Source organism: Gossypium raimondii, chromosome 7, assembly GCF_025698545.1.
Source record: "Gossypium raimondii isolate GPD5lz chromosome 7, ASM2569854v1, whole genome shotgun sequence".
Classification (NCBI taxonomy): Eukaryota; Viridiplantae; Streptophyta; class Magnoliopsida; order Malvales; family Malvaceae; genus Gossypium; species Gossypium raimondii.
The window spans coordinates 32,666,986-32,688,266 of record NC_068571.1 but is presented as its reverse complement, the minus strand read 5'-3'; the positions used below and the strand labels follow the sequence as shown (position 1 = coordinate 32,688,266).

At 35.0% G+C, this 21,281-nt stretch overlaps 1 non-coding gene across 1 annotated transcript; it reads left to right on the top strand.

The window, feature by feature from the left end:
- The first annotated feature begins 20,914 nt into the window (after window positions 1-20,914).
- Window positions 20,915-21,021, top strand: LOC128042793 (small nucleolar RNA R71). The gene has a single exon (XR_008198304.1). It is a non-coding gene; the product is annotated as a small nucleolar RNA R71 (small nucleolar RNA).
- The last annotated feature ends 260 nt before the right edge of the window (window positions 21,022-21,281 follow it).

The following is a 21,281-nucleotide window of genomic DNA, read 5'->3' as shown; positions in this document are numbered from 1 at the left end:
CTTCTGTTTTTATCCTCGGTTAGCTTTGACTTGTCCCATTGTATCTGAAAACTTGCTTTCTCCTAATATTAACATGCAATTACACAATACTTATCCTAAAATCTAACTACAAAAGAAAAATTGAAACTAATTTACAATATTTACAAATTGATTAAAGGTCAATTGTTTAAAATTATGTACTACTGGACATATCTAGTGTTCCTTAAACTTCACCATTTACTTCATTTGTCGTTCTCTACCATCTTAGCCTACCCGACCAATTCCATTCTTTTTGGGATCTCACGATTTATTTTTTTCTTTCGCATTCTTAGTACCTACACTTACACAACTCAGAAAATACCTTTGATCAAGCTTGTTAGAGGTTAAATTGAATAAAGCGTAACACTCTTCCCTAACTAATCCCTCACTTTTGGGAATCATGACTTTACTTGAACACCTCTATTTCACCATCAATTTTTATTATTAGCTTGTTTCGTTCGAGATCAATGGTCAATTTAGATGTGGCCAAGAACAGAATGGGGGTGTCTTAATCTTCCTCAAAATCGAAGAATACAAAATTTATGGGGATTATAAATCCCCGGACCTTGACCAATACATCCTCAAGTACACCTTTCGGGTGTACTAATGATCTATTGGCTAATTGTAGTGATATAGATCGATAGGGGCATTAAGTTTATGCTAGCCCCTAAATTACAAAAGGCATTCCTAAAATGAAGATCCCATATCTCAATTGGAATCATAAAAATACCCGAATCTTTCAATTTTGGGGATATCCTTTTAGTGATTAAAGTGTTACACGAGGCATCCATATTAATTTGCTCGCCCTTTTTCATTTTTATGCCATGCCATGATATCCTTTAAGTACTTGGCATATTTTAGGATTTTATCATTTAGTTTTAAGAGCTGTAAATTGACATTGAGAAATTTAAATAATTTGAGAAAATTTATGAAGTCTACCTCGTCCCTCTTTTCCTTGTCCTTTAATCTTGTCAGGAATGGTACCTTCATTGTGTTCGAATTTGTGATGACTGGGTCAAACACCGGTTTGGCTATCTCCTCAATTGACTTATTTTGGTCGGCTTCCTCCTCCATGTATTCCTCGACCTCTTTAAGAACATTCTCCTCTTCATGGATGGTCTCCTTTGGCTTTTCAAGTGTCTTCCTTGATCATAAGGTGATTGCCTTTATGTGTTCCTTCCCATCTCTCTGAGGATTACTTTTCGTGTTACTAGGGTGACTTTGATCGCTATGCTTTTGTAACATCGTCATTTCCTAACTCAGTTTATCGTAGAGGCTATCCATTTGGGATTCAAGTCGTCCACATGTGGCTTGGAATTTTCGTATGTCTGTCTTCATCATTTTTATCTCCCCTTTTAGCCGATTGAATCTTTGACTACATGCATCATGGTCATTACCCACGGATCTTTGTTGTAATGGTAGAGGTTGGTAATGAGGGTTTTGTCAGGTTTGAGCTTGATTTGTAGCTCTTTGGTCCTTTCCCCATTTGAGGTTCGGGTAGCTTGTTTCTTTCGATTGGTTTTCATAATATAGCTCCGCTCTCGTCGGTCTTTCAGTCTCCTCCAAACGATTAAGCGTCTATAAGATTTGTTGGTATCGATCATCTTCGTTACCTTTGTTTATAGCTTTTACCGTTGGAGGCTTTGATTTGTATTTGAATCTTTCATTAGGCCACATGTACGAATTTATAGCTATACCATCAATGATTTTATAAGGTCATTTGTTTGTGAGGAACATAACTGATCCTCTGATCGCTCCATCTAGTCTGGATCTGGTGTTACCGTCAACACCATTGTAAAATATCTAGATTTGGAGCGATCAGAGGATGTTGGTGTTGCCATTTTCTCACGCCATGTACAATAAATCATAAAAGTGTTGAATATTAGAAATTAAATAACTCAAATAAATAAGAAATAAAATAAACAAACGACCAAATCAATAAAACAAATCAGGAAGATTAACTCATTTAAGGGGTTGTAACTAACTTCGGATTTGGGTTTTAGGGTGGATTAGCTATCAATTAACCAATTATTACCTTCCGGCCTCTAACTGATTAATCAATTGGTTGATACTCGCTTATCTCCCGACCACACTTTTTCAACCAAGATAAACTACAATTTACTCAGCAGAACTTATCCACCGACCTGATTTAGCCTATGATTACTTCCTAGGGTAGTCAAGAGCTCGTTTACACAAATTACACAAATTAAGCACAAAAGGCCCGTATCGACCTAATAGGTCACTAACAATTACAAAATGTGTAAAAACACTTATTTTATTAACTTTTACTATTAAACTACTAAATACCGAAAATGCAATAATTAATAATAGAAGTGCTAGAAAATAAGCGCCTTAAGAGCGAAAATATACAGAGATTACTACTACATTTGACGTGAGGTCATTGAACTAAGAGAGAGAGGGATGGAAAACCTATATAAACATACTAGGGTTTTTCATCCCTTGTATTCAATATGAGGGACTTTTGAGCCTCTCCCATATCGGGTCCAAGCTAATCCTATACCCGACTCGATCGTTGAGTCCAAGCTATCAGGTGCCACTTGATTGCCAAAGCAACTACAATCACATTTAATATGAATTTACATCACCAAGCACACAACCATAAGAATTATAACAAAAAATACAATAATAATCATTCTCGGGTCTTATGCAAGCTTACGGAAGCTCTAAAATTAACCTGAGATCAAATTGGGACTGAAATGTAAAAAATTCAAAACACAGGGTTGTTGTTGTAACGTTTTCATTTTCACGTCGTGACGTCACCAAATAGTTTGTCACGTCGTGATTTTAGGCCACTCAACGTTGCGGTGTCACTTACTTTATTTGTCCTTGTCGAGGCGACAGATTTTCTCATCTAATCGTGACATCATAGGTCATTTCTCTCCGCAATGACATATGTTTGACGTCGTGATGTCACATACTATTTCAAAAATTCTAGTACACAAAATTTGTAATTTTCCCAAGCATAATCACACACACACCTTAATCTGCCACAAATCGTTGTGGCAGTTTAGGTACTTTTCAGCACTTAATGAGCTTGTGTTCTAGCTATTTTAGTATCATTTATTGCATTTTAGTTTTCTTAGCATAGAGTTAAATTATTCCAAAATAAGTGTGTTTACGCAATATTTCGAGTTGCTTGATCTATTGGGCCAATACCTGCCTTATGGTAGTTTTAACGAGCTTCATTGAGTGTGTAGGACACCTATTTTTAGGACTAAAAGCATCAAGAACGACAACTGAGCTGCAACACAAGTTTCTAGGGTCGAAACACAATCGAACCAATTCCATAATTAACATTCAAATTTTTGCGTCACTACACGCATAAGCCTGTGTTGCAACATAGGTCTAACGGAGGGAAAAAATTAATTACAGGAGTTCTCGTTCGCACAACCTATATTTTGTATGATTAAGGCTTGTATTTGACCTAAATTGGGCTGCTAACTTTGCCTATATATAGTTAAACATAGTTTAAGCTTGAGAGCTTTTTGCCAAGCCATTTTTAGGGTTTAGTTAGTGGATTTAGGATTTTAAGTTAGATTTTTTTTCTTATTCTTTGATTTGTCGTAGTTCGGTGTAGTAGATTAAACTAATTTTCGCACTTTAGGAGCTTAAAAGCAAGAATTTTCATTAAGTCCTAATTATGTTTTCGTAAGCTTTCTTAAAGTTAGTAAAATGTGCAAATTGAGTATTTTATTGACCTTAGGGGTCGAATGAGGCCTAAGGGTGAGCTAATCAAATTTGTAAGTGTGCAGGAGACCATTAGAGGGCATAATAAATTGGTACTGGTCACTATGTTGCAAAACAGAATGAACAATATTGCAACATAGGGAGTAGAATAGAGAAATCATGAGACTGCCTTCGACGTCGCGACACAACCTAAAGGTGTCGCAACATACCCCTAAAGATATCCCAAGAGGATTATACTAACTCCTAGGTTGCGAAATCAGCTCTAGATGGAAATTAACACGAGCCAGGGGGAATTTTGGTTTGTACAATCAAACTTAAAGCTTGATAACGTCAGCTAACCTAGGGTTAAGGATGACGACCACCTGAAATCTATAAATAGGCTCATTTTTCACATGTTATGCACACCAATTACCTAGTTTAGAATTATGCTTTTAAATTTCAGTTTAGCTTTTCATTTTTCTTAGATTTTAGGTCTATTTTCAAGTTGTTCTTTGTCTGATCTCGAGAGATCTGCTTTTGGAAGACAATCAAACTTGTGGATTCATAATCATTCTTAATACAAATCAAAATTTTTTCTTAAATTCTATATTGTCAATTCATTTTGCATGTTTGTTCTTTATATCGTTTCTATATTACTTATGAAAGGCATGAGGAGCTAATCCTTCTATGGGGGATTAGTGAGTGGAGGTATGATCTTTTAACTGTTTTATAGGGTTACTCAAAGGATTAGCCATTTGGGAAAGGAATAACCTAAACCTTAGGCCTGATAACCTTAGGAAGTTATCAATATGGGATTTAACCCAAAATTGGTATGGCCTATTCGTGAACACCTTCACACCAAGCCGTTCTAGGCTGTGAGGTTGGAAGATAAGTATTCCTTACTGAGTCGTTAGTTGAGTGGAAGATCAAAAGATCCTGCTGGGATAGCGACTAGTTGATGGGGATTACTGAAGCAAGCTAATCACCCATATCCATATTTTATTTATTCAATTTTTAGGTCTCGGGTTTTATTTCTTTCCTTATTATATGTTATTATTTCTTAAAGACCCCTTTTATTGAGTTTTCGCACTATAATTGATTGAAGTACTAATTAGATCTTACAGTATTCAGGTTAAAATCGATCTAGCATTAGCCTCCCTTGGGTACAATCCTCGAAGTACTCACCTACTCCGTTGTAACTATATTTCAACTGGACTCATATACTTGCGGATACCGCCTCATCGATAGATTTTTTATTGAAATATTAACACTCTGAACGTTAATACGTCTGGAAGCGGTCAAGTTTTTGGCATCGTTGCTGGGGAGGCAACGTCTCTAGTTTGATTTTATTTTTTACACTATAAAAATAGTAATTAGGAAAATTTTAAGGTATAGATACTATTTTAACTTTTTTATTTTTACTAATCCTCTCTTTCTGGGTTTAGTGTGTGACTCATAGTAGGGGAACACTAATAGCACTAGAAAGAACATAAATTTTCCCCTTATTGGTTAAATTGTTCCTATTTAGTTATCCTTAGCATACATTTGAACATTTTCAGTTTAATAAATAGCATTTTATAACTCAGTGAATCATAGCCTATTTTATCCTTAATTTTGCTATCTTTTTGCATTAATGTCGCTGCATGAGTTAATTCTAGATTACGTCTAGAATTGTCGCCGCACTTGACAGCTGTCTGGATAAGAACCAAAATTGTGTGAGCTGTCTAGTCTGGTAAAGCCAACTTGTAAGTACAAGGACAGAATAATTTTGAGGAAAAGGACACCTATACTATTGGAGTAAAAGGGGGACATGATAAGAAAAAGGGAGCTTTTTTATTCCATCATCATCTTTATTATCCTACCTTGAAGCTTGCGGCTATGATAACTTAAGCCTCTCACTGGTGAGCCAACGTGAAAACCAGATGCAGAATAGCTTCTGATGAGGAGACTTAAGTGCGAGATAAGAGGGAGTAGAGAGATTCAGTCAAGTTGTCTAGGGATAGTATTCTCCACTTGATTCTTTCTTGTTTCTTTCTAAATGTTGGTGATTAATCTTTATTTTCAGTTTGTATAGAAGTACACATGAATTCTTGGTTAAATGTTATCTTATCCAGTCTTACTTTTATTGTTTAATCTTGGGGTTTGAATATTTTTTAGCACAGAAGTGTTATTGTAGTCACTGACACTGGAAAGTGCAATGACAAATTGAGCCAACAAGCATTACAACGGAAGTTCAGTGAGGATTAGAGGAATTTAGTCCACTTGTTCTTAATAGTTCCATATTGCTATCATTGGAAGGTGAGGCTAGTATGCATGTTAAGTCTCAAATTAAATAGAGGAGTGATGCTAGGTAAGATATACACTGAATTTTATTGCCTCGACAATCACCTATATTTTTGTACCTTGTGAGCATTTAGTATTCTGATGAAGATTCATGTTGGGGATCTCAGCTTATCACTATCATATTTTATTTGATTGTTTTCAAGTTATTGCATCGACAACTATTACCACAATTTATCTCGTTTATATCTAATTATTGCAACAACATCAATAGACAAAAGACTACCATCCTTGTGGGATCGATATCTCATAGACTCACATCTGTCTTCTATACTTGCATCGACAGTGTACGCTTGCACATTATTGCTTTGACGTTAAACAGACGATCAATTTTTTGGCACCATTGCTGGGGTTGTTGTTTGTTTGATGTTTGTTTTTGTTTTTGTTTTGTGTGTTCTTGCACTTTATTTTCCTTATATCATATTTAGTATTCACTAAATGGTTCTTGTTTGTTGCTATTTCTTTAACTTCAATTTTGGTGTTTGATGACCCGAAGAAGTTTGGATTTTCTTGTCGATTTTGATCTAGAAATTGAAAGGACTGTTCGGAGTAGACTTCGAGAACAAAGAAATATGACTCTACTAGGGAACAATGCAGCTATACCCTTGATGCAACAGCAAAATGTTAATAGCCCATTATTGCCACAAGATGCTCGCAAACAAAATAGGACTATACAAGATTTTGTAGTACCTGTCTTGGGTGATTTACAACCAGCACTTGTTAGGCCAGCAATCCAAGCTGGGGAATTTTGAATTCAAGCTAATAATGTTTCAAATGCTGAATTCTAATGGATAGTATGTTGGATTGCCACACGAAGATGCGAGAGAACATCTTAAATCCTTTTCATTGATCTGTGCTTCCTTTAGGCAACAAGGCATTCCTGATGATGCCTTGAAGATGCAATTATTTGCTTATTCCTTACAGGGAAGAGCCCGTACTTGGTTGTTTTGGACAACCTGCTAGATCAAATACTTCTTGGGATGCACTAGCAACGCAATTTGTTTTGCGATTTAACCCACCAAAAATGAATGCTCGTCTTCAAAATGATGTTACTTGTAACACCCCGACCCGTGTCCGTCGCCGAATTAGAGTTACGAGGCATTACCGATCAAAACCCAACTCAAAATTTTTTTTTCTAACTCAACCACGAAATTTCATTCCATATATATATATATAAATATATTATCACATAACCAATTAAAATCAAACATGCATCTTTAATCAAATTTCATATACTAACCATGTTTCAACAATTCATCCATATCATTATCATTTACCTAATCAAAATTTAATATCATAAGTCAAGCATTTATCCAAGTATTTATTTCATTTCAATTTACTAACTATACTACATATTACAAACATAGGTAATCTATCCTGTTTGGACAACTCTTATACATCAGAACTCAGCAACATATATATATATACAAAATTGGACAATATTTATACACCAAAATTTGACAGCATATATATACAAAATTGGATAGCATTTATTCACCAAAATTGGGCAGCATATATATACCAATTTGGACAGCACTTATACACAAAATTTGACAGCACATATATATAAAATTGGACAGCATTTATACACCAAAATTGGGCAGCATATATACACCAATTTGGACAACACTTATACACAAAATTTGACAGCATATATATACAAAATTGGGCAGCATTTATACACCAAAATTAGGCAGCATATATATACAAAATTGGACAACATTTATTCACCAAAATTGGGCAGCATATATATACCAATTTGGACAGCACTTACACACAAAATTTGACAGTATGTATATACAAAATTGGACAGCATTTATACACCAAAATTGGGCAGCATATATACACCAATTTGGACAGCACTTATACACAAAATTTGACAGCATATATATACAAAATTGGGCAGCATTTATACACCAAAATTAGGCAGCATATATATACAAAATTGGACAACATTTATTCACCAAAATTGGGCAGCATATATATACCAAATTGGGCAGCACTTATACACAAAATTTGACAGCATGTATATACAAAATTGGACAACATTTATACACCAAAATTAGGCAGTATATATACACCAATTTTAACAGCACTTATATATATATATAACTGAAATTTGCATAAGCTTAAACATCATATTTATATAAATCAAATAGATCAAAAACATAAAACCAAGCTTAACCAAAATGAGTAAGCCATTTTCGCATGGCTCATATTCACATATCCCAAAATTAAACATATTATCTAGACTATACATGCCATAGGTTCAAATTCAAATTTAAAAAATACCAAAGCCGGTCGATAGTGTGATAGACTATGCTGATGATCCTCGAGCTCGTAACGCGACTCCAAAATCTATAAAACGGAGGTAAACAAATACACACACAGAGTAAGCTATTAAAGCTTAGTAAGTCATAAGCAAAAATTCATATATATATTAATACTTATTCCATCATTAAGTTAAAATAAACCAAATATCCTAATATTTTGTACCATATAACACTTTAATAAAAATCACATTGTATTTTCATATAAACAAACCATATGGCCAAATACACATAAATATTTAGCAAAGCAGAATATTCAATAAATCATTATGCCAAAACATGCTTATACTCAAATGGTTAACTCATACTCTATATTTCTTTTGAAACTATTATCAAATTAAAATAATCAACTTACCTTATCACCAATTAAGCAAATGGCTAACACATACCTGAATAATTTAGCTTTCTTAACACATTTATTTGCTTTTACTATTGCTCACATAAGATTTATAAAACATAGAGCCTTATATAAAACACCAGCATAATGCCTACTAGGCACAAAGCCCGATACATTTCACCGGCACAAAGCCTGCTAGACATAAAGTCTGAAGTAATTCACCGGCATCAAGCCTGCTAGACATAAAGTCTTAAGTAATTCACCGGCATCAAGCCTGTCAGACATAGAGTCTAAAATAATTCACCAGCATCAAGCCTGCTAGGCATTAAGCCTGAAACCAATTATATTCCAATATTCATAACTAACATACATTCGAATAACCTAAAAATAGTTCATACCACTAAATTCAACTCACCAAACTCAATATATACATTCGGTCATTATCTATATATATATATATATATATCTTATACTATTAGCTTCAAATTATAAAACTCAAATCATACTTTAGCTAGCATACACATAATTTATATAATTAATTTTAACCTTTCAATTCAATACATACCTTGAATAACGTATATGATATTCATAAAATTTCTTCTAACTTACAAAACACAACACATATATTCGGTTAAATATATCTATATATTTATACAATTCATACATCTTACTTTAACTTAAAAATTCAAAACATATTGATATATATATATATATATGTACATTCGGCTAACACTTTTACACAATTTAAACTATTATATTCTTACTTATAGAACATATAAATACTAATGCAATGATATTTTAATTGCTATTAAACTTACCTCAGATATCGTCGACTGTTAAATCGGCTGCTCGACCACTTTTGTCTTTCCCCGATCCAAATCCGATTTCTTTAATTCTTGATCTAAATCATATTCAAATTAAGCTTATTTAAACACCATTCTATTCAATTTAGCCTAAAAATACATGAATGGGCAAATTACAATTTTGCCCCAACATTTCACACTTTTTACAATTTAATCCTTTTTGCTCAAAACACAAAATACACAAAATTTAACTACACTCCTAATGGTCAAATATTCCTAGTGTCCATATAATTCCATATTTTCATTTATTTAGCATTTTAGTCCCTTGAAAAATTTATTTTCACAATTTAACCCTAATTACTCAATTTCATCAAAAATTCAAAACAATACATGTTAATCTAACAAATATATTTCATATTTCACCTACTAGCATCATAAAACTCAAGCATTCATCAATGGCACATTTCAAAATTATTCACAATTCACAAAGTTAAGACATGGTTTTTGAAGAACACGATGCAACGATCTCAAAAACGTAAAAATTTTCAAAAACCCAACAAAATACATACCTAAATCAAGGATTACAAGTGTCGAACCAAGCTTTCTCCTTTTTTTCTTTTTCTTTTGAAGTTTCGGCTAAAATGATAAACTTTTTTTTGCATGTTTCTTTTATTTTTATGTTTTATTATAACATATATTATCATAATTTTTAGTTTACCAATTTAACCTTAAATAATTAATATACAAAACATATAATATAAGGTCATTCTTGACCATTGGCATCCACTAACTTATATAGTGGGCTAATTGCATCATAGAACCTCCAAATTATAAAGACAACAACACTTAAACACTTTCATATTTAACCACTAAATTTTCATTTTACGCGATTAAGCCATTTTCTCAAATTAAGTACTCAAACAATAAAATTAATTCACGAAACTTTCACACATATAAATTCACACATAATAAAACAGAAAAAATATTAAAATATTTTTCAGACTCGGATGTGTGGTCCCGAAACCACTGTTCCGAGTTGGGTCAAAATCGAGCTGTTACAACTCTCCCCCTTTAGGGATTTTTGTCCCCAAAAATCTTACTGGTGAATAGGTTTGGATAACGCTCTTTCATTGTATCTTCTGAATCCCAAGTTTCTTCTTCAACTCCATGTTTATGCCACAATACTTTAACTAACGGAATTTTCTTATTTCGTAATTCTTTGATCTCACGAGCCAGAATGCTAATCGGTTCTTCTTCATATGACATATCAGAGTTAATTTCAATCGCCATCGGACTAATCACATGTGAAGGATCAGATTGGTATCTACGGAGCATCGAAACATGGAATACATTGTGAATCTTTTTTAACTCCGGTGGTAGCAGCAATCTATAAGCAACCGGCCTGACACGCTCTATAATCTCATACGGTCGAATGAATTTCGGACTTAATTTACCTTTGCGACCGAATCTGAGTATTTTCTTCCACGGTGAGACTTTCAAAAACACTTTGTCCGCGATCTGAAATTCTATATCCTTTCTTTTCAAATCCGCATAGGATTTCTGACGATCCGATGCTAATTTCAAACTGTCCCGAATCACTTTCACTTTCTGTTCAGTCTCTTTAATAAAATCGACCCCGTGTATCTTATTTTCACTGAGCTTGGTCCAATATAATGGTGTACGACATTTACGACCGTACAAAGCCTCGTAAGGTGCCATTTTGATACTAGATTGAAAGCTGTTATTATACGCAAATTCAATCGAAGGTAAGTATCGTTCCCACGTACCTTCAAACTCGAGAATGCAACATCTCAACATATCCTCAAGTATCTGAATGATTCGTTCAGATTGACCATCTGTCTGCGGATGGAAAGCTGTGCTAAAATGTAGTTTCGTACCTAAAGCATCTTGTAGTTTCTTCCAAAATCACGATGTGAATCTCGGGTCTCTGTCCGAAACAATAGAAATAGGCACACCATGCAATCTCACAATTTGAGAAACATACAATTCAGCAAGTTTATCGAGTGGGACATTTGTGCGAATTGGAATAAAGTGTGCCAATTTTTTCAACCTATCAACAATAACCAAGATTGCATCTTTCTTGCTCGGTGTCAACGGTAAACCGGATACAAAATCCATCGTGACTCGGTCCCATTTCCATTCAGGTATCATGATCGGCTAAAGCAATCCAGATGGTACTTGATGCTCGTGTTTTACTTGCTGGCATATTAAACATTTCGAAACAAAGTCAGAAATGTCTCGTTTCATACCATGCCACCAATAGTGCTGTTTCAGATCGTTATACATTTTCGTGCTACCCGAATGAACAGAAAATCGACTATTATGAGCTTCATTCAAAATCATTTGAATTAACTCTGAATTTTTTGGAACACATAATCAGTTTCTGAATCTCAAACAATCCTCAGCATCAACTAGAAACTCTAAATCAACATTTAAGTCACACTGAGCTCATTTTGCAATTAAATCATCATCAGATTTCTGAGCTTCACAAATCTGTTGAACAAATATCGGTTTTGATTTCAACTCAGCTACTATCGCACCATCATCAGACATAGCCATATGCGCGTTCATTGCACGCAAAGCAAACTATGATTTTCGACTTAGGGCATCAGCAACAACATTAGCCTTTCCCGGATGATAGTCAATCACAAACTCGTAATCTTTCAGCCATTCTAACCATCGGCCCTGTCTCAAATTCAGATCTTTCTGAGTCATCAAATACTTTAGGCTTTTGTGATCGGAATAAATATGACATTTTTCGCGAAACAGATAGTGGCGCCATATTTTCAACGTAAATACAATAGCGGCCAATTCCAGATCATGCGTCGGATAGTTCTTTTCGTGCAGCTTTAACTGTCTCGAGGCATAGGCTACAACTTTGCCTTCCTGCATCAAAACATAACCCAAACCATTTAAAGATGCATCACTATAGATAACAAACTCTTTACCTGATTCTGTCTGAACTAAGACTGGAGCTAAAAGTCAAAAGAACTTTCAACTGATCAAAGCTTTTCTGACACTTTTCTGACCACTCGAACTTAATGTCTTTTTGTAGTAACTTTGTTATGGGGGTCGCAATCATAGAGAGCCCTTTCACGAACCGTCTATAATAACCAGTGAGCCCCAGAAAGCTTCAAACTTCTGAGACATTTCTTGGAGGTTGTATAGCTAAAATTTTACTCGGATCAACCCGAATACCCGATGTTGATACAACATGGCCCAGAAAACTGACTTCGCGTAACCAGAACTCACATTTACTGAACTTTGCATACAACTGTTTATCTCGCAAAGTTTGTAACACAAGTCTCAGATGTTCGGCATGCTCGGTTTCGTCACTAGAGTAGATCAAAATCCCATCTATAAATACAACCACTAATCGATCCAGATGCTGTCTGAAGATCCGATTCATCAAGTCCATGGAAATAACAGGTGCATTAGTAAGTCCGAAAGGCATAACCAGAAACTCATAATGTCTGTACCTCGTTCGAAAAGCAGTCTTTGGCCCATCAGAGTCTTTAACTCGCAACTGATAGTAGCCTGATCTCAGATCTATCTTCGAAAACACAGTAGCCACTTTCAACTGATCGAACAAATCATCAATCCGTGGTAACGGATACTTATTCTTTATAGTTACCTTATTGAGCTGCCGATAATCAATGCACATTCTTATCGTTCCGTCTTTCTTCCTCACAAATAGAATTGGTGCACCCCAAGGAGAGAAACTCGATCGTGCGAAACCTTTATCAGTCAACTCTTGCAGCTGTACTTTCAATTCTTTTAATTCGGTCGATGCCATACGGTACGGAGCTATCGAAATTGGAGTCGTCCCTGGTACTAACTCAATACCAAACTCTACCTTTCGAATAGGTGGCAAACCCGGTAATTCTTCGAGAAACACGTCTGAATACTCACACACAACTGGTACTGATTCAATCTTCTTTTCAGTCACTTTACTATCAAGAACAAATGCAAGGTAAGCTTCACAACCTTTTCTCACATACTTCTGAGCTGACATCGAGGATATTATTGCTGGTAACCCATTCAGATAATTAGATTCAATCCGAATAATCTCATCATTCTGACACCGTAGATCAATAGTTTTCCGTTTGCAGTTTACAATAGCATCATGCAGAGTTAACCAATCCATACCCAGAATTATATTAAACTCGTCGAATGGCAACAACATCAAATCAGCTGGAAAACATAAATCTCGAATCATCAACGGACAATTCTTGCACACTTTGTTAACCAAAACACACCGGCCCAGGGGGTTCGATACTTTAATTACAAACTCAGTAGACTCAAAAGGTAGAGTCTTACTGAATACTAAAGTATCATAAAGAGTGAATGTACCAGAAATAACATCTGGAGAAGAAGCCTCCTCTCGAGCACGGATGGCATATTCTCTGGCAGGTGCACTAGCCTCAAATCGAACTATCGTGTCCTTTGTCCCTCTTTGACTACCACTTACATTACCCATATGCCTGGGTGGTCTACCTCGTACTGACACATTACTCGGTCTGGTACTCTGTACAGTATTTTGCTTGGCCACCATCGAACACTCTCAAATAAAATGATCCTTTGATCCACATTTAGAGCAAGACCGATCATGTAATCTACAATCTCCTGGATGCCATTTACCACAATGCTTGTACTCTGATCTATTTTGTCAAACATTACCAACACTAGCAACTGAAGTAGCTTTTGAAATCACAGGGGGTCGATCTCGATCATATTTAGAAAACCCTGTAGTAGCTTTAGATCGGCTATGATCCTCTCTGAATTTCTTTGAGGCCGACTGGAATGATTTACTAAATGATCTTTTACGGGAATCTCGAGCTTCAAAGTCAACTTTTCTCTTCTCTTTCCCGAGCTCCTCGGCTTTACAAGCTCGTTCAACAAGTACTACGAACTCTTTTATCTCAAGTATACCAACTAACAGTTTAATATCTTTATTCAGCCCATCTTCAAATCTTTTACACATAATAGCTTCAGTCGAAACACACTCTCGGGCATATCTGCTGAGTCTAACAAATTTTAAACAGATTCTACATCATTTGTCATCGACCTTATTTCAATTCAAAAAATTCTTTGCGTTTCTGATCAATGAATCTCTGGCTGATGTATTTCTTACGGAACTCAGTCTGAAAGAATTCCCAAGTCACTCGCTCTTTTAGAACTACCGATACTAGTGTATTCCACCAGTGATATGTCGTGTCCCGCAACAAAGATATGACATATTTCAAGCACTCATCAGGGGTGCAAGATAACTCATCAAACACTCGAATAGTATTATCGGGCCAAAACTCAGCTCTCTCCGCATTATCATCATCAGTGGCTCGGAATTCTTTAGCCCTATACTTTCGAATTTTATCAATAGGAGGCTTAAGCAATCTCAACGGATCACTCACTTGAGGTGTGACAGGTATCGAGGATGGATTAGTCGAGGGTGGAGGTTGTTGTGTAGCTGGATTAACCTAGATATATTGAGTAAACTAGTCATTCATCATTTGGTAAAAGGCTTGTTTAGCCCCTCCCTCCTGGTTACTCGAGGTTGGTCTAGAATCTACCGGCTCTGTCCCTTGCACGGGAGCAGACGCTATACTCTCAACATCATCAGCTACGGCTCGATCGGGATCCATTACTATACGAAAACACATTTTTAGATGTCAGAAGTCATCACACTATCTCAGTATAAAATATGGCATGTATAGCTACACTCATACACGCTACGTTAGTCCTAGAATCGACTAAACCGTAGCTCTGATACCAATATAATGTAACACCCCGACCCGTGTCCATCGTCGGATTAGAGTTACGAGGCATTATCGATTAAAACCCGACTCAGAATTTTTTTTCTAACTCAACCACGAAATTTCATTCCATATATATATATTATCACATAACCAATTAAAATCAAACATGCATCTTTAATCAAATTTCATATACTAACCATGTTTCAACAATTCCTCTATATCATTATCATTTACCTAATCAAAATTTAATATCATAAGTCAAGCATTTATCCAAGCATTTATTTCATTTCAATTTACTAACTATACTACATATTACAAACATAGGTAATCTACCCTATTTGGACAGGTCTTATACATCAGAATTGAGCAGCATATATATATATATATACAAAATTGGACAATATTTATACACCAAAATTTGATAGCATATATATACAAAATTGGACAGCATTTATACACCAAAATTGGGCAGCATATATACACCAATTTGGACAGCACTTATACACAAAATTTGACAGCATATATATACAAAATTGGGCAGCATTTATACACCAAAATTAGGCAGCATATATATACAAAATTGGAGAACATTTATTCACTAAAATTGGGCAGCATATATATACCAATTTGGACAGCACTTATACACAAAATTTGACAGCATGTATACAAAATTGGACAGCATTTATACACCAAAATTAGGCAGCATATATACACCAATTTTAACAGCACTTATTTATATATAACCAAAATTTGCTTAAGCTTAAACATCATATTTATATAAATCAAATAGATCAAAAACATAAAACCAAGCTTAACCAAAATGAATAAGCCATTTTCACATGGCTCATATTCACATATCCCAAAATTAAACATATTATCTAGACTATACATGCCATAGGTTCAAATTCAAATTTAAAAAATACCAAAGCCGGGGGATAGTGTGATAGACTATGCTGATTATCCCCGAGCTCATAACGCGACTCTAAAATCTATAAAACGGAGGTAAACAAATACACACATAGAGTAAGCTATTAAAGCTTAGTAAGTCATAAGCAAAAAATCATATATATATTAATACTTATTCCATCATTAAGTTAAAATAAACCAAATATCCTAATATTTTGTACCATATAAAACTTTTAAAAAATCACATTGTATTTTCATATAAACAAACCATATGGCCAAATACACATAAATATTTAGCAAAGCCGAATATTCAATAAATCATTATGCCAAAACATGCTTATACTCAAATGGTTAACTCATACTTCATATTTCTTTTGAAACTATTATCAAATTAAAATAATCAACTTACCTTATCACCAATTAAGCAAATGGCTAACACATACCTGAATAATTTAGCTTTCTTAACACATTTATTTGCTTTTACTATTGCTCACATAAGATTTATAAAACATAGAGCCTTACATAAAACACCGACATAATGCCTGCTAGGCATAAAGCCCGATACATTTCACCAGCACAAAGCCTGCTAGACATAAAGTCTGAAGTAATTCACCGGCATCAAGCCTGCTAGACATAAAGTCTGAAGTAATTCACCGGCATCAAGCCTGCTAGACATAAAGTCTAAAATAATTCACCGACATCAAGCCTGCTAGGCATTAAGCCTGAAAACCAATTATATTCCAATATTCATAACTAACATACATTCGAATAACCTAAAAATAGTTCATACCACTAAATTCAACTCATCAAACTCAATATATACATTCAGTCATTATCTATATATATATCTTATACTATTAGCTTCAAATTATAAAACTCAAATCATATTTTGGCTAGCATACATATAATTTATATAATTAATTTTAACCTTTCAATTCAATACATACCTTGAATAACATATATGATATTCATAAAATTTCTTCCAACTTACAAAACACAACACATATATTAGGTTAAATATATCTATATATTTTTACAATTCATACATCTTACTTTAACTTAAAAATTCAAAACATATATATATATATGTACATTAAATAACACTTTTACACAATTTAACTATTATATTTTTACTTATAGAACATATAAATACTAATGCAATGATATTTTAATTGCTATTAAACTTACCTCAGATATCATCAACTGTTAAATCAGCTACTCGACCACTTTTGTCTTTCCCCGATCCAAATCAGATTTCTTTAATTCTTGATCTAAATCATATTCAAATTAGGCTTATTTAAACACCATTCAATTCAATTTAGCCTAAAAATACATGAATGGGCAAATTACAATTTTGCCCCAACATTTCACACTTTTTACAAATTAATCCGTTTTGCTCAAAACACAAAATACACAAAATTTAACTACACTCCTAATGGCCGAATATTCCTAGTGTCCATAATATTCTATATTTTCATTTATTTAGCGTTTTAGTCCCTTGAAAAATTTATTTTCACAATTTAACCCTAATTACTCAATTTCATCAAAAATTCAAAACAATACATGTTAATCTAACAAATATATTTCATATTTCACCTACTAGCATCATAAAATTCAAGCATTCATCAATGTCACATTTCAAAATTATTCACAATTCACAAAATTAAGACATGGGTTTTGAAGAACACGAAGTAACGATCTCAAAAACGTAAAAAATTTCAAAAACCCAAGAAAAGACATACCTAAATCAAGGATTACAAGTGCCAAACCAAGCTTTCTCCTTTTTTTTTCTTTTTCTTTTGAAGTTTCGGCTAAAATGATAAACTTTTTTTTTTTGCATGTTTCTTTTATTTTTATGTTTTATTATAACATATATTATCATAATTTTAGTTTACCAATTTAACCTTAAATAATTAATATACAAAACATATAATATAAGGTCATTCTTGACCATTGGCATCCACTAACTTATATAGTGGGCTAATTGTATCATAGAACCTCCAAATTATAAAGACAACAATAATTAAACACTTTCATATTTAACCACTAAATTTTCATTTTACGCGATTAAGCCATTTTCTCAAATTAAGTACCCAAACAATAAAATTAATTCACGAAATTTTCACACATATAAATTCACACATAATAAACACAGAAAAAATATTAAAATATTTTTCAGACTCGGATGTGTGTTCCCGAAACCACTGTTCCGAGTTGGGTCAAAATCGAGCTGTTACATTACTGCTTATCATCAGCTGGATGATTAAAATCTTCACACCACATAGGAACGTTATAAAACTTTACTTCGACGTTGTCCCATGCATGACATTCCACCAGAAATGCAAATTGAGATTGTTATAATGGGCTGAATTCACATAAAAGGAATCTTGTCAACGCATCAGCCAGTGCACCTCTGCTGGATTGTACTTGAGAAAACAGTAGTAATCTCGTCCTACGAGTCTATCGAATATCTAGTCCAAGAACTACGAAGGAAAGTGATCTTTCCTAGTCGCCTTTTTCAGCTTCCGGTAATCAATGCAGATTCTCCATTTCGTAACCATTCTAGTCGGTATCAACTCGTTGTTCTCGTTCTCTACGACCGTGATACCTCCTTTTTTGGAATGCACTAGACCGGGCTTACCCATGAACTGTCTGAGATGGGATAGATGATACCCGTATCTAACCACTTGATGATCTCTTTTTTTACTACGTCTTTCATGATGGGGTTCAGTCTCCGTTGTCCATCGATTGTCCCTTTTTTGCCATCTTCCAGGATAATCTTGTGTATGCATACAAATGGACTAATACCGCGAATGTCAGCTATGGTCCATTCGATGGCCTTCTTGAATTGTTTCAGAACTAAGATAAGTTTCTCTTCTTGCTTAGTGGTCAATTTTGTTGAAACAATCACAGGAAGAGTAGAAGCGTTACCTAAATAAACGTATTTTAAATGAGAAGGTAATACCTTGAGTTCTAATTTAGGTGGCTCCTCGATCGACACTTTTGGTTGGGAATAGTCCCTCTTTTCTAACTCTAAAGATTCAAAATGGGATTGCGAATTAAATCCCCTTTGATTAGATTCTAGCAAAGCTAAGTATTCATCCTCCTCTTTATCATTTGGAGGATCGAATGTCAAAATTCTTTCCAGTGGGTCCTTAACACAGTTGAGTTCCTTCTCCACTATTAAATTCTGTAAACCAGACACTGCAGAGCAATCATCCACTATGTCAGGAAATTGCATAGACTTAAAGACTTTAAATGTTACCTGATCATCCTGAATACGCATAGTGAGCTCACCCTTCTGCACATCAATAAGGGTCCTTCCAATTGCTCGAAACAATAAAGTTATCTACATGTACCAATACGTCCTCGATTTCTCCTTCTGGATATGCGAAGGATCGATCTACTAGTTGAAGCATAACTGTAGTTGGTCTAACGTTTCCTATCCCCAACTTCCTAAATAGTGACATAGGCATCAAGTTGATACTTGCACCTAAGTCACATAATGCCTTACCACAATATGTTGCTTCACTGTTGCACGGTATGGTAAAACATCCAGGATCCTTCAATTTTGGGGGTAGTATGTCTTGAAGATATGCACTGTATTCCTTCGTGAAAGCTACTGTATCAAATTCTCTAAGTCTTCCTATCTTAGAAAATATGTCTTTCATGAACTTGACGTAGTTTGGCATTTGCTCAAGTGCTTCAACCAACGGGATGTTGATGTGAAGTTGGTTGAGTACGTCAAGGAACTTCTTGAATTGAATCTCCTGCTTCTATTTCTGAAGTCTTTAAGGGTAGGGTGGTGGTGGTTTCATTACTGGGACAAATTCTGGTTGATTCGTCTTTGGCGGTAATTCTGCATCTAACGATATTGTTAGTTGATCAAAATTAGGAAGTCTTGAGGTTACTTTGTCAGGTTTTACAGATTCTGGTTCTGGTGAAACTAGAATTTCAACACTGGTTGAATTTCTTCTGAATCTTGAGCTTCAGTTGGCTCCTTTTTAACTTCGACAGTGTTAGACTCTACTGTCTTTCCGCTCCTCAATGTAAACGCTTTACAATTTTCCTTCCCCAGATTTCTCAGATTCTCCGTGTCACTAGGTAGAGTACCTTGTGGTCGGTTCCTAAGTTCAGTAGCAAGTTGACCCACTTAATTCTCCAAATTCCTTAGAGTGGCGTCATTTTTCGCCATGTATGCCTTCAATAAATTCTCTAAGCTATTGGATGGTTCCGCTTGGGTTGGTTACTGAACTTGTTAGAGGAAACTAGGCGGCTGAGTTGGTCTAGGTTGGGCGTAAGTGTTACTGGTTCTAGCCCCTTGGTTACTCTAGGAAAAGTTCAGGTGATTTCGCCACAATGAGTTATAAAAGTGGGATTGCAGTCCTTGCCTCCCTCAGTTTTTGTTTTGGTTACCCATATAATATACGGATTCGGGGTTCGATGGACATTCTTCAAACAAATGCCCTTCCCCACAATACACACAGGCTATATTCTCAAATGTGAGCGTCCACTTCATGTATTCCAACGACTCGTCTTCCTAACGCTACTTGATTGGTTGGCCATTGATAATTATTGCTGGCAATCCTCTCAATAATTTCGTAAGCCTCATTATAAGACTTAGAAAGGAGAGCACCATTAGCAGAGGCGTCCACTACCATCCTCGTGTGAGCATTGAGACTATTATAGAATGTCTCAAGTTGAATGCAATGTGGGATTCCATGATGAGGGCACTTTCTTAATAACTCTTTGTACCTTTTACATGCCTCATACAGGGACTCATCATCCATTTGTTGGAAGGAAGTGATCTCATTCCTCAACTTGGCATTCTTGCTCTGTGGGAAATACTTCATGAGGAACTTCTCGGCTAACTCTTACCATGTAGAAATGGAGTTCAGTGGCAATGAGTTCAACCAGGCATGAGCTCTGTCCCGTAGCAAATATGGGAATAGCTTCAGTCGTAATGCATCTTTGGGTACTGCGACTAACTTGAAAGAATCGCTCACTTCCATAAATAGTCTTAAGTAAAGTTGAGGATCTTCAGTAGGCATTCCACTGAATTGGCGCACAGTCTGAAGAATCT